Below are 12,327 nucleotides of genomic sequence, written 5' to 3'. Positions count from 1 at the left end.
TTCTTGCACAATTTGGAGGTGTGTTTAGGGTCATTGTCCTGTTGTAGGATGAAATTGGCTCCAATCAAGCGCTGTCCACTGGGTATGGCATGGCGTTGCAAAATGGAGTGATAGCCTTCCTTATTCAGAATCCCTTTTACCCTGTACAAAGCTCCCACCTTACCAGCACCAAAGCAACCCCAGACCATCACATTACCTCCACCATGCTTAACAGATGGCGTCAGGCATTCTTCCAGCATCTTTTCATTTGTTCTGCGTCTCACAAACGTTCTTCTTTGTGATCCAAACACCTCAAACTTGGATTCATCCATCCACAACACTTTTTTCCAGTCTTCCTCTGTCCAATGTCTGTGTTCTTTTGCCCATCTTAATCTTTTTCTTTTATTGGCCAGTCTCAGATATGGCTTTTTCTTTGCCACTCTGCCCTGAAGCCCAAAATCCCGCAGCCGCCTCTTCACTGTAGATGTTGACACTGGTGTTTTGCGGGTACTATTTAATGAAGATGCCAGTTGGGGACCTGTGAGGCATCTGTTTCTCAAACTAGAGACTCTAATGTGCTTATCTTCTTGCTTAGTTGTGCAACGCGGCCTCCCACTTCTTTTTCTACTCTGGTTAGAGCCTGTTTGTGCTGTCCTCTGAAGGGAGTAGTACACACCGTTGTAGGAAATCTTCAATTTCTTTGCAATTTCTCGCATGGAATAGCCTTCATTTCTAAGAACAAGAATAGACTGTCGAGTTTCAGATGAAAGTTCTCTTTTTCTGGCCATTTTGAGCGTTTAATTGACCCCACAAATGTGATGCTCCAGAAACTCAATCTGCTCACAGGAAGGTCAGTTTTGTTGCTTCTGGAAGGAGCTAGACTGTTTTTAGATGTGTGAACATGATTGCACAAGGGTTTGCTAATCATCAATTAGCCTTCTGAGCCAATGAGCAAACACATTGTACCATTAGAACACTGGAGTGATAGTTGCTGGAAATGGGCCTCTATACACCTATGTAGATATTGCACCAAAAACTAGACATTTGCAGTTAGAATAGTCATTTACCACATTAGCAATGTATAGAGTATATTTGTTTAAAGTTAGGACTAGTTTAAAGTTAGCTTCATTGAAAAGTACAGTGCTTTTCCTTCAAAAATAAGGACATTTCAATGTGACCCCAAACTTTTGAACGGTAGTGTATATATATATATATTTATGGGTTCTACGCAATTTTCTAGCAAAAAATACAGATTTTAACTTGCAAACAAATGTCAGAAATAGGCTTGGTCTTGAAGCGGTTATGGGAGCGCTGCTCTTTGGGAGGTGTGTGCCTGGGGAAGCCTTGGAGTATGTTACTTTGGATTCAAGTCCATGTCTCCGCAAAACACACAGACTCTGGGAATCTAGTCCCCAGATCCACATTTAGAGCCTAGATGTCCCATTACCAATGACTACTTCACAGTGAGACTCATAGATGTTAATATCAGCTCAAGCCACCTGTCTGGGGTCTCTTGCTATAACGAGTTTATGGTAAGTAGGTCTCTCCCATAGTGTAACTCCTAAGTGTCTTTCACCCAATATTAATTGTGCCAATTAAGTCAGCTATTGTTTCTATATGTCTGATCATCTCTTGCAGAGGTGATTGATATTACACTGTACCTTGTTATCCAACCATTGTGGAATGTTTACGTTTATGATAATGTGTAATGTACTTTGAATCCAGGGTGGAGGGGCTTGGTGTCTAATAGTCTGGTTGGGCACCGAGTCACCCAGATAGGTAGTTTTTTAACTTAAAATTTATAGTACAGTAAATGTTGGCTTTTGTTTGGCTATGTTGATTGTGTTCCTGTGTACAGTTTGTAAAGTAAGCGTAAAATGATAAGGAGGGGGGAATAGCCTCCTGTGGGGTATAATGTATGTGTCGGAGTTTCAATAAACCGTCATTCCTTTGGATTTTACCTCACATCTTGCCTGTGTATGATGATTGTGGTAAAAAATGCTGGTATTAGCTCTCGGTCTGCTTGCAGCAGTTTGGAGGGCAGGAAGTACGGTTTGGCAGAAGGAAGCACCTAGTCGGGGTGCCAAGCGGTTCCGCCACAGCTTAAATCTCTGGTCTTTGAAAAAACAAACCCAACGTATATCCTCATTCAGAAAATCTGGACTAAAGCCGACAGTCACACATTACAGGGTTCACCAAATACAGTTCCATGTGGTATAATGTCACCTATGCAGAACTGGCAAAATTGCTGGAATAGCTGGTTAAGCAGCCAGCACCTGCTGCATCCTTAACAACCATGATTCATTTTCCGTAAGTCAAAATTTCCCACTAACAGAATGTAAACAAAAGAAAGGCTGGCTTATATATGTACACACACACACACACACACACATACACCTAAATATATATTATAAATATATATAAATAAATAACTAAAACACAGCTTGGGGTCCCCATTGACCGCAATCCATACCAGGCCCTTCAGGTTTGGCATTGATTTTGGGAGAACAAGACCCTTCGTTCTGAGCATGCAGCCCGGCAGGCTAGGAAATGGAACCATACCTGGTGGCCACATGCCCTCAACATGGAGGGGGGATCAGGGAGGAGGACAATTGCCCCTTTCGCAAAACCCTGGCTCAGTGGTGGTGGGAGCGTTGGGAAGGATGACTTATCGCAATCTGGAAGTACATCCCCACCGCTCTCCCCCCCCCCCCCAGATCATTTAAAAACTGCATTTTGTATTTACTAGGGTTATCTTTGTGCAATACTAACATTTGTTTGATGATCTGAATCATTTATGTGTGACAAATATGAAAAAAATTTATATATATATATATATATATATATATATATATATATATATATATATATATATATATATATATATATATATATATATATAAGGAAGGGGGCAAAAACGTATTTACAGCACTGTATAAATCCAAGGCTTTTAATATATTACTATACATTGATAAGAATAATTACATCAAACTGATATTTTTTTTTTAATTCACTACTAGATAAATGGCAATAAGACTATACATGTGTTGTGTAGTAGATATTTATAAAGGAGAGTCTGCATATATAATAAGCAAATCAATGTCCATGTACAGTACATTCATAAAGTCATTTCAAGGCTTTTAAATTTTACCACAATCCACAAATTACATCAAACTGATCTCTTCATTCACAACTCAATTAGAGCTAAGACTATATTTTAAATGTTAGGCAAAAACAAACAATTTTATTGGAAATTTGTGGCAGTTATAATTTAGATCATAAATTAGGCATATGAGTTGGGGAACACTTTAGTATATCTTTTTATCAGCATTGCATCCTCCCACATCCCTTTCCGTTGATAACAGGATGTTGCTGTCATCTACAGTGAATGAATTTTATAAATTTACTGCATGTGCTGCTGCAACTTAAGATAAAAAATACCAACAGTAATTTCACCTAGTCCATACGCAAGTTTCCTTACAATTTTTGTCTGGAGTGGATTTATTTAAATTGCTACAGCTGAAAATGTGCATCCTTTATTCAACCTGGAGGACAGCCAAATACTTCTGCTGAAATTTCCCAACAGTCACCATTCTATCAATTAGCACTACTCTCCCCCCCTACCATCCATCGCTTTGCCAGCTCCTGTCTCCTTCAGCTGCATCTGTCTTTAAAGTGGTTGTAAACCCTTAGGGCCGGTTCACACAGGGGGCGACACGACTTGCCATGCCGCGATCTGACAAGTCGATCCGTTCTGTACAATGGAACCGTTCTGAGAGGAGCGACTCGAGTCGCTCCGACTCAGAAAAAAGGTTCCTGTACTACTTTTGGGCGACCTCGGGGCAACTTGCATTGACTTCTATACAGAAGTCATTTGCAAGTCGCCGCTGAGGTCGCGGCAGGTCGCGGCGAGGCAAGTCGGTGTCGCCTCGCATCGCCCCCTGTGTGAACCGGCCCTTACAACCAACTTTGACCTACAGGTAAGCCTAGATTAAGGCTTACCCGTAGGTCCAAGAAATATCTCCTAAACCTACACGGTTTAGGAGATAATTTGCTGAAAGACAGGCACCGCTGTCTACGGCGCATGTGCCATAGACAGCGGCGTGCAGGCGCACTGAGCACGCCGCTGTCAACGACAATATGGCGCGAATGACATCGGCAGAGCAGCGAGACCCACCGAGAAGATGGATGCTCCGGACTACAGGAGACAGCGGTGACTTCGCTGGCTCCTGTGTCAGGTAAGGGACACATAATGGACTACTATGCGATGCATAGTAGTCCATTATGCTTTACCTTTGCAGGGAATCAAAGAGGAAGTAAACCCATCAAGGTTTACTTCCTCTTTAAAACTACCTTTTCCACATTTTCTACTCACTGCTGCTTACACAACTGGTGCAGTTTTGCACAGGGCAAATGTAAATAAAAAACAAGGAATGTACAGACATATGGCTGTACTCAGAAGTGATGTTACGGTCAGGGCTCAGGCTTGGAGGCCAGTAGCTACAACAGTGGAAAGGTACCTACAGAAACCAACAGGATAAATGCATAAGCAGGTCCCCCTTGGTGGGTGATGCAGGATCACCTGAGGCATGGGGTCCAAGCACTAACCAGTCTTCACCAGAGCTCCGGATGGTGGAGATGGGTTTCATTGCATGTTAGTGCCAGATTGCAATCCTCAGGATTGACCCTAAAGGAGGTGAGCAAACCGGCATCTGGTAGCAGATGGGGATCAAGCAGAAGCATAGTCGGTAAACAATCCAAAGTTTAGTAACAAATAGGATTTTTAAAACAGCTTACCTGTAAAATCCTTTTCTTTGAAGTACAGCAGGGGACACAGAGCCATAGTAGTTACTATGTGAGTTATAGGCCACCTTCAGGTGATGGACACTGGCACGCCCCAAGAGAAAAAGTGCACTCCTTATATAACCCCTCCCATTACTGGGAGTATCTCAGTTTTGTAGCAAAGCAATACACGTGTATACCAAAGAAGGGAGGGACTTCTGTGTCCCGTAAAGTACTTCAAAGAAAAGGATTTTACAGGTAAGCCGTTTTAAAAATCCTATTTTCTTATTGTACATCACGGGACACAGAGCCATAGTAGTTACTATGTGGGATGTCCCATAGCAATGTCAACTGAAGGGAGGGAGACAACAAAAAGTAGGGCAATAAGAGACTAGAGGGCTAATACTGCAGCCTGTGGAACCCTGTGTCCAAGGGCGATAGCCTCATGACCCGTTACATCTATTTGATAGAATCTGGTAAATGTACACACTGTTCCAAATTATAATGCAAATTCTATTTCAGTGTCACAAAGATTAAATAAATATTTTGTTTTTCCGTTTAACTCATGGATGGCATTGTGTCTCAGGGCTCTTTTGATCACTGAAAACAATCTCGAACACCTGTGATAATTAGATTGCCAGGTGTGCCCAATTAAAAGGAAAAACGACTGAGAGTCGGTTTACACAGGGGCAACACGACTTCCAACGCGACTTTTGTAGGCAACTTGGACACGACTTGTCAACACGACTCGGGGCGACTTACAACGCGACTTTAAGTCGCCCCAGGCCAGGCGACTTTGGCCGTGGCCAATCAGAGAGTGAGGTCTCAAGGGGGAACTCCACGCCAAATAAAAAAAAAAAAAAAAAAAAAAAACACACCTCATGGGTTCCCCCTCCGGGAGTATACCAGGCCCTTAGGTCTAGTATGGATTTTAAGGGGAACCCCCCTACGCCAAAAAAAGCGGCGTGGGGGTCCCCCCCACAAGGTCCATACCAGACCCTTATCCGAAGCCTGGCCGGTCAGGAAGGGGGTAGGGATGAGGGAGCGCCCCCCCCCCCTGGACCGTACCAGGCTGCATGCCCTCAACATGGGGGGGTTAGTGCTTTGGGGGAAGGGGGGCGCCCTGCAGCCCCCCCACCCCAAAGCACCTTGTCCCCATGTTGATGAGGACAAGGGCCTCTTCCCTAGAGCCCTGGCCGTTGGTTGTCGAGGTCTGCGGGTGGGGGGGCTTATCGGAATCTGGGAGCCCCCTTTAATAAGGGGGTCCCCAGATCCTGGCCCACCACACTATGTGAATGAGTAAGGGGGTACTTTGTACCCCTACCCATTCACCTGGGGAAAAAGTGTCAATAAAAAAAACACAACACAAGTTTTAAAAGTAATTAATCAGCTCCGGGGGTCTTCTTCTGACTTCTCCGCTCTGTTCAGCCTATTCTCCCGGTGTCCGGTGTCTACTTCCAGGTTCCTCCGCTGTCTTCTTGGAGCTCTTTTACTAGTGGAGGAGGCCGGTCTCCTCCGTCCTCTGTCCTTCTTCCCTCTTCTTCCGATGTTGAAACGGCGCTGTCTTCCGCTGTACTGGCTTGTGCGACGTGCACGGCGACTCATATAGGTATAGAGTGTGGTCACCGGGTGATGTCACATGGTGACGCCGCCCCTTTATGACGTCACGTCCCGGGGCATGCTGGTGACCACGCCCTATACCTATACAAGTCGTCACACAAGCCAGTACAGCGGAAGACGGCGCCGTGTCAACATCAGAAGAAGAAAGAAGAGAGAAGAGGGAAGAAGGAAGAAGGAAGAAGGACAGAGGATGGAGGAGACCGGGCACCTCCGCTAGTAAAAGAGCTCCAAGAAGACAGCAGAGGAGCCCGGGAGAAGACGCCGGAGAGCGGGAGAAGAGGCCGGACACCGGGAGAAGAGGCTGGACAGAGCAGAGAAGTTGGAAGAAGACTCCCGACGTCGGAAGAAGACCCCCAAAGCTGATTAATAAATTACTTTTAAAAAACTGTTGTGTTTTTTTTATTGACACTTTTTCCCCCAGGTGAATGGGTAGGGGTACGAAGTATCCTTTACTCATTCACATAGGGTGGGGGGCCGGGATCGGGGCCCCCTTATTAAAGGGGGCTCCTGGATTCCGATAAGCCTGCTGCCTGCAGACCTCGACAACGGCCAGGGCTATCGGGAAGAGGCCCTTGTCCTCATCAACATGGGGACAAGGTGCTTTGGGGTGGGGGCACACTGAGGAAGATTTCTGCCAAACCCAATCAATCGGATCAAGACAGCAGCTGCTAAAACACCATTAAATAGCAGCAAACAGATATTTGAAGCTGCTGGTGCCCTTGGAGTCCCTCAGACATCAAGGTGTAGAGTCCTTCAGAGTCTTGCAACTGTGCATAAACCTTCCATTCGGCCACCACTAACCAATGCTCACAAGCAGAAACTGCTGCATTGGGCAGAAAAATACATGAAGTGTGCAACCCTGGATGGACCAGATGGATGGAGTAGTGGATGGTTGGTGGACGGCCACCCTTTTCCAAGAAAGGTGCGACGTCAGCTAGGTGGTGGTGGAGTCAAGTTTTGGGCCGGAATCATGGGAAGAGAGCTGGTTGGCTCCTTTGGGGTCCCAGAAGGTGTAAAGATGACCTCTGCAAAGTATGTGGAGTTCCTGACGGACCACTTCCTTCCCTGGTACAGAAGGAAGAACTATGCATTCCGTAATAAAATCATCTTCATGCATGACAATGCACCATCTCATGCTGCAAAGAATACCTCTGCACCAATGGTTGCTATGGGGATAAAGGGCGAGAAAGTCATGGTGTGGCCTCCATCCTCCCCTGCCCTCAATCCTCTTGAGAACCTTTGGAGCATCCTCATGCAAAAGATCTATGAGGGTGGGAGGCAGTTTAAATCCAAACAGCAGCTCTGGGAGGCTATTCTGACATCTTGAAAACAAATTCAAGCAGAAACTGTCTAAAAAATGCACAAGTTCAATAGATGCAAGACTTGTGAAGCTGCTATCAAATAACGGATCCTATGTTAAAATGTAACGTGACTTGTTAAAATGTTTAAAAAGTTGTTCAAAGTTTGATTGAAATAGCTTGATTTCAGTAAATATGCTGCAAACACAACAAATGACAATTTTCATGTCTTTACAACCTATAAAGTGTTTTAAAATTAACTGTGTGTAATAATTTGGAACAGTGCATTGTAAGTTTTTTTATTTTGAAAAAATAAAACGTATCATTAGGAGGTTTGTTCAATAAAATTTGAATTGTACTGTTAAAGAGGAAGTAAACCTTGATGGGTTTTACTTCCTCATCATTTCCCTGCAAAGGTAAAGCATAATGGGCTACTATGCATCGCATAGTAGCCCATTTTGTGACACTTACCTGCAGGGGAAGCACGGGATGTCCCAGTCTTCCTCGCTAGCAGCGAGCGCCCATTCTTCATCCCTCTTCCTTCTGGGGCCATGAACTCCGGCTCTGTGACTGGCCAGAGTCGCGGGAGCAGCCAGTCACGGCATGACCCGAGCTAGAAACAGCATAGTGCGCCCTTTCCAATGCCAGCACATGCACAAAAGAAATCGCCGTACAGCAATTATCAAATATCTCCTAGACCGTGTAGGTCTAAGAGATATTTCAAGCACATACAGGTAAGCCTTAATCTAGGCTTTCCTGTAGATTAAAGTGGTCTGTAATGGTTTACAACCACTTGAATAGATGATAACATGAGAATTATGCTGACTGTTTACATCAATTATTTAGGTAAATGAGAAAAATATCATAATAATGGCATAATAATTTGGAACAGGGTGTATAATCTGAAGACCAAGTTGTGGCCTTACAGATTTGAGCCATGAAGGCTTGGTGATGCACTGCCCAGGAAGCACTAACAGCCCTAGAGGAGTGCGTTTTTATTTGAGAGGGTGGAATCCACCTCTTTAACCATGAGCTTGAACGATTACTAGTCAAATCCATTTAGAATAGTAGATTTCAATGCTGCCTGTCCTCCTTTAGGACTTTCAGACAACACGAATAAAAACATCCATTTTCCGAATCTGAGCAATCGCCTTTCACCAATCGCAGACATTGACTTCTCTCACCACATCAAAAAAAATTGGTGATTTTTCTTCCAAAGAACAGGGTTCTGGAAAAAGGACAGTAGAACAAGATCCTGGTTTAGATAAAAACCTGATACTCCCTTTGGTAAAAAGTTAGGATGAGGACGCAATACTACCTCATCCTTGTGAACCAGAAAAATATGGCTCTTTACAAGAAAGAACAGCCAATACTGATACCCTTCTTGCAGAAGATATGGTTACCAGAAAAAAACTTTCCTTGTCAAAAAAGGACCAAGGGAATATGTTGTATCGGTCCAAAAAAGGTTTCAGGGGTTACTTAACCGGAGATTAAGCCAAGTTACCCCCAGACTAAAGTTATGGACCAAAGAATGCGAAGTGGTTGTTGATATAATACCGATAAGGCTGAGACCTGTCCTTAGAAAGCACTCAAGGCCAGCTTTATTTCTCACCCCATCTGCAGAAAAAAAAAAAAAAAAAAAAATCAAGGACTCTACCTAGACTTATTTCCTGGGGTGCAGCTCCTGGTTTCACACCAGGAGACATACGTTTCCAAGACTCCATAATATAACCATGGAGGCTGGCTCTGCATAAACCAAGGTAGAAAACTACCGAACCTGACAGCCCAGGTATCTTCAGATTGTGGGTCTCAATAGGCAAACCATTAAATTTAGTGTTTGTAAAGTAGGATGGAACTTTGGAATTTGCGAGAGACAATCTGGCCATGAAGGGAGGGTCCATGGGTTCTCTACTGCCATCTCTACGATCTCTGCATACCAAGATTTCCTGGACCCTGCTGGGGGGTCACAAGAATCAACAACTTCCCTTCCTGCTTGATACTGTGAAGAAGGGAATGCACAAATCAGTGAGAACCGATTCCACGGGAATAGCAAGGCATCTGTTCAGCATGCTAGCGGATCCTTTGTTCTAGACACAAAGTTGTCAATCTTTTTTGTTGATCCTGGACGCAAAACAGATCTATGTCTGGGATCCCCCATCCTTGACATATTGACAGGAAGATATCGGGGTGAAGGAACCATTCTCCCAGGAAAAACTGCTGGTGATTCAAGTAGTCCGCCTGCCAATTTTCTATTCCTAGAATTAAACTGCCAATAGGCAAAGTACATTGTTTTCTTCCCAAGATAGAATAAGATTCACCTTTCTCTGGGCCGCACAACTTTTTGTGCCCCCTTAGTGATTAATATAGGCCATTGCTGTGGCATAAACGTATTGACTCCTAGCAGGATAATACCTTAAACTGAATGTTCAGGCCCTCAGAACCAAGTGTTCTGTTAATGGGCAAGGCCATTTCTGATCTAGGCCACTTCTCTTGGACAGCTGCCTCTTTCAGGACTGTCCCCCAATCTAAACAAAAAAAGGTTGGCATATGTTGATACTATTTCCCAGGTAACTGAAAGAAGGATTTTCCCCTTTGCAAATTTTTAGATGTTAACCATAAACTCAGGCTCCGGCGCACTCAGCCTACAGCACCTGGTATTTCCAAGTGGTCTTTCATCTGGGTACTAACCAGGCCTGGCCCTGCTTAGCCTCCAAGATCGGATGAAATCGAGCGCTATCAGGGTGATGTGGCCGTAGGCTTTGAGTCTGACACATTGGGAATATAGAGCTTGAATTCTCTGTTTCAAGCCGATAGGATACTGCTTTGCAGCAGTCTAGAATGAAATTGAGCATAAAGAAGGGCCTCGAATGAAGCCACCATCTTTCCTGACAACGCAAAGTTGAATAGGAGAAAAACCATCTTGCTTCGACTACCTAGATCAGTCCTTTATAGTGCTGATCTTAGCCTGGGGTTTGCATACCCTTTTCTGGGTGTACCTATGATTAGACCCAAGTATTTTCTTCATGTTTTAAAGAAGATTCCTCCTAGGTTGAGAATGTGGCCTAGATATTCCAGGTAGTCGAATGTGGTGACCATACTTTTGGTCAAAGTGGGCTACCGAATGGTTTAACAAGAACAGATCGACTAGGTAAACCATAATTGTTATGCCTTGGGCCCTCATTCTGGCTAGAAAAGGAGCCAGAACTTTGTACTCAAGGTGTAGCAGCTAGATTGGAAAGCAGAGCTACACGTTGAAAAGAAGATTTTCCACTTTGAAAAAAATAAAATATTACTAGTGAGCGAGGAAATAGGCATATGGAGATATGCATCTTCATGTAAAAAGGGGGAGATTATATTCAGCAATTGAATTTTAGATTTTTGAGATCTAGAATGTCCATTTGGATTTAACCAAATCCCAATCTCTGCTCTTACATGGGGCCACCATGGACACCTTTTGCCAAAAGATGATCCAATGCTAGAGAGAAAGATTTATTTTTCTCTGGATCCTTAGGAAAGTTTGATCTGAGAAAAAACGAGGAGACGGAAACTCTTGGAACTCCAGTTTGTATGTTGGAGCCATTGAGGAAGTCCCGCATTCATCTTGATATTCATTCTGCCAGATCCCTGAGAACTGTAGAAGAATTCTCCCTATTGAGCAAGCGGGGGTACCTCCTCATAAGGGGGCTACAGTATCTTGTAGGCTTCCTCCCTCAAGACTTCTCAGGGTTAACCCCAGGAACAAAAGGATTACCCTTTGAAACTGACAGCAGAGGCTGTCATGACTGCCTGGAGGCTGATGTCCCTGGCACAGAAGAAGGAACTTTGAAATAAAAAATACCATTATTCCTTCACTTAAAAAGGCGAAGGGGTATCTTTCTTTTGCTAGAAATTCTTTGGCTATATAAAAAATATCCCCAGATAGCTGTCTTACTGCAAAAAGGGAAGACTAGCCAGGAGCTTCTCGCATGATGCTTAGCGAAGGCGTAATCTGTCATAGCAACTATTGCAACCATAAAGCTGCCTCCTGGACATGCTGAGCAGGATAACCTTAAATACCTGTTAAAACTGGATTCTCAACTAATTCTTGTCAACATAGGCTAAGACACTCAACCTGCCAGAGAAAAAAAGGGTTTTCCTTTTTTTTTTTTAAATAGGAATTCCAACCTTTTATCCATTGGATCCCTAAGCATTTGAGTAATGTCTGCCGGACAATTCAAGCTTACTCACAAAGGATATAGTTGCTTTAATTGCTGATATACCCCGCTTAGTGAATTTTCTCTATCATAGGATAAAGTGTGAAAACTTTTTAGAATGGAAAATAATGCTTATCTGGGTGATCCTCCAGATACAAAAAAAAAACATTCCCAATAAAGAATGGTCAGGAAAAAGCATGCACAGCTTGAAGAGGCTTTAGCGAACCCAAACACTCAGTTAAGGGTACATAAATGTGGAGCGGATCATTCAGCAAGAAATTGTACCATGTTACAGATAGTGAAAGCTGACTCTCCCATAATTGACACCTCAGAAGAGGAGTGATCAGCCTCACCATGGTCCCCTGAGGGAATCGTCTTCTCCTGCCTCTAGTTCCTCAGTCTGAGGGTCTTAGGCCGAATTTGAATGGTTCCATTTTCCTAAAAGACACTTTGAA

At 43.8% G+C, this 12,327-nt stretch overlaps 1 protein-coding gene and 1 pseudogene across 1 annotated transcript in view; both read right to left on the bottom strand.

Moving 5' to 3' along the window:
- Window positions 1-12,327, bottom strand: part of FBXL18 (F-box and leucine rich repeat protein 18) — a 263,250-nt gene that overhangs the window by 195,245 nt on the left and 55,678 nt on the right. The gene's annotated exons all lie outside the window — the stretch shown is intronic.
- On the bottom strand, window positions 10,319-10,437 carry LOC143925882 (5S ribosomal RNA; annotated as a pseudogene).

Source organism: Lithobates pipiens, unplaced genomic scaffold (assembly GCF_037356315.1).
Source record: "Lithobates pipiens isolate NorthernLeopardFrog02 unplaced genomic scaffold, aLitPip1_a1.2 Scaffold_22, whole genome shotgun sequence".
Lineage (NCBI taxonomy): Eukaryota > Metazoa > Chordata > Amphibia > Anura > Ranidae > Lithobates > Lithobates pipiens.
Note: the sequence above shows the minus strand (reverse complement) of the source record. Positions and strands in the feature narration are given on the sequence as shown.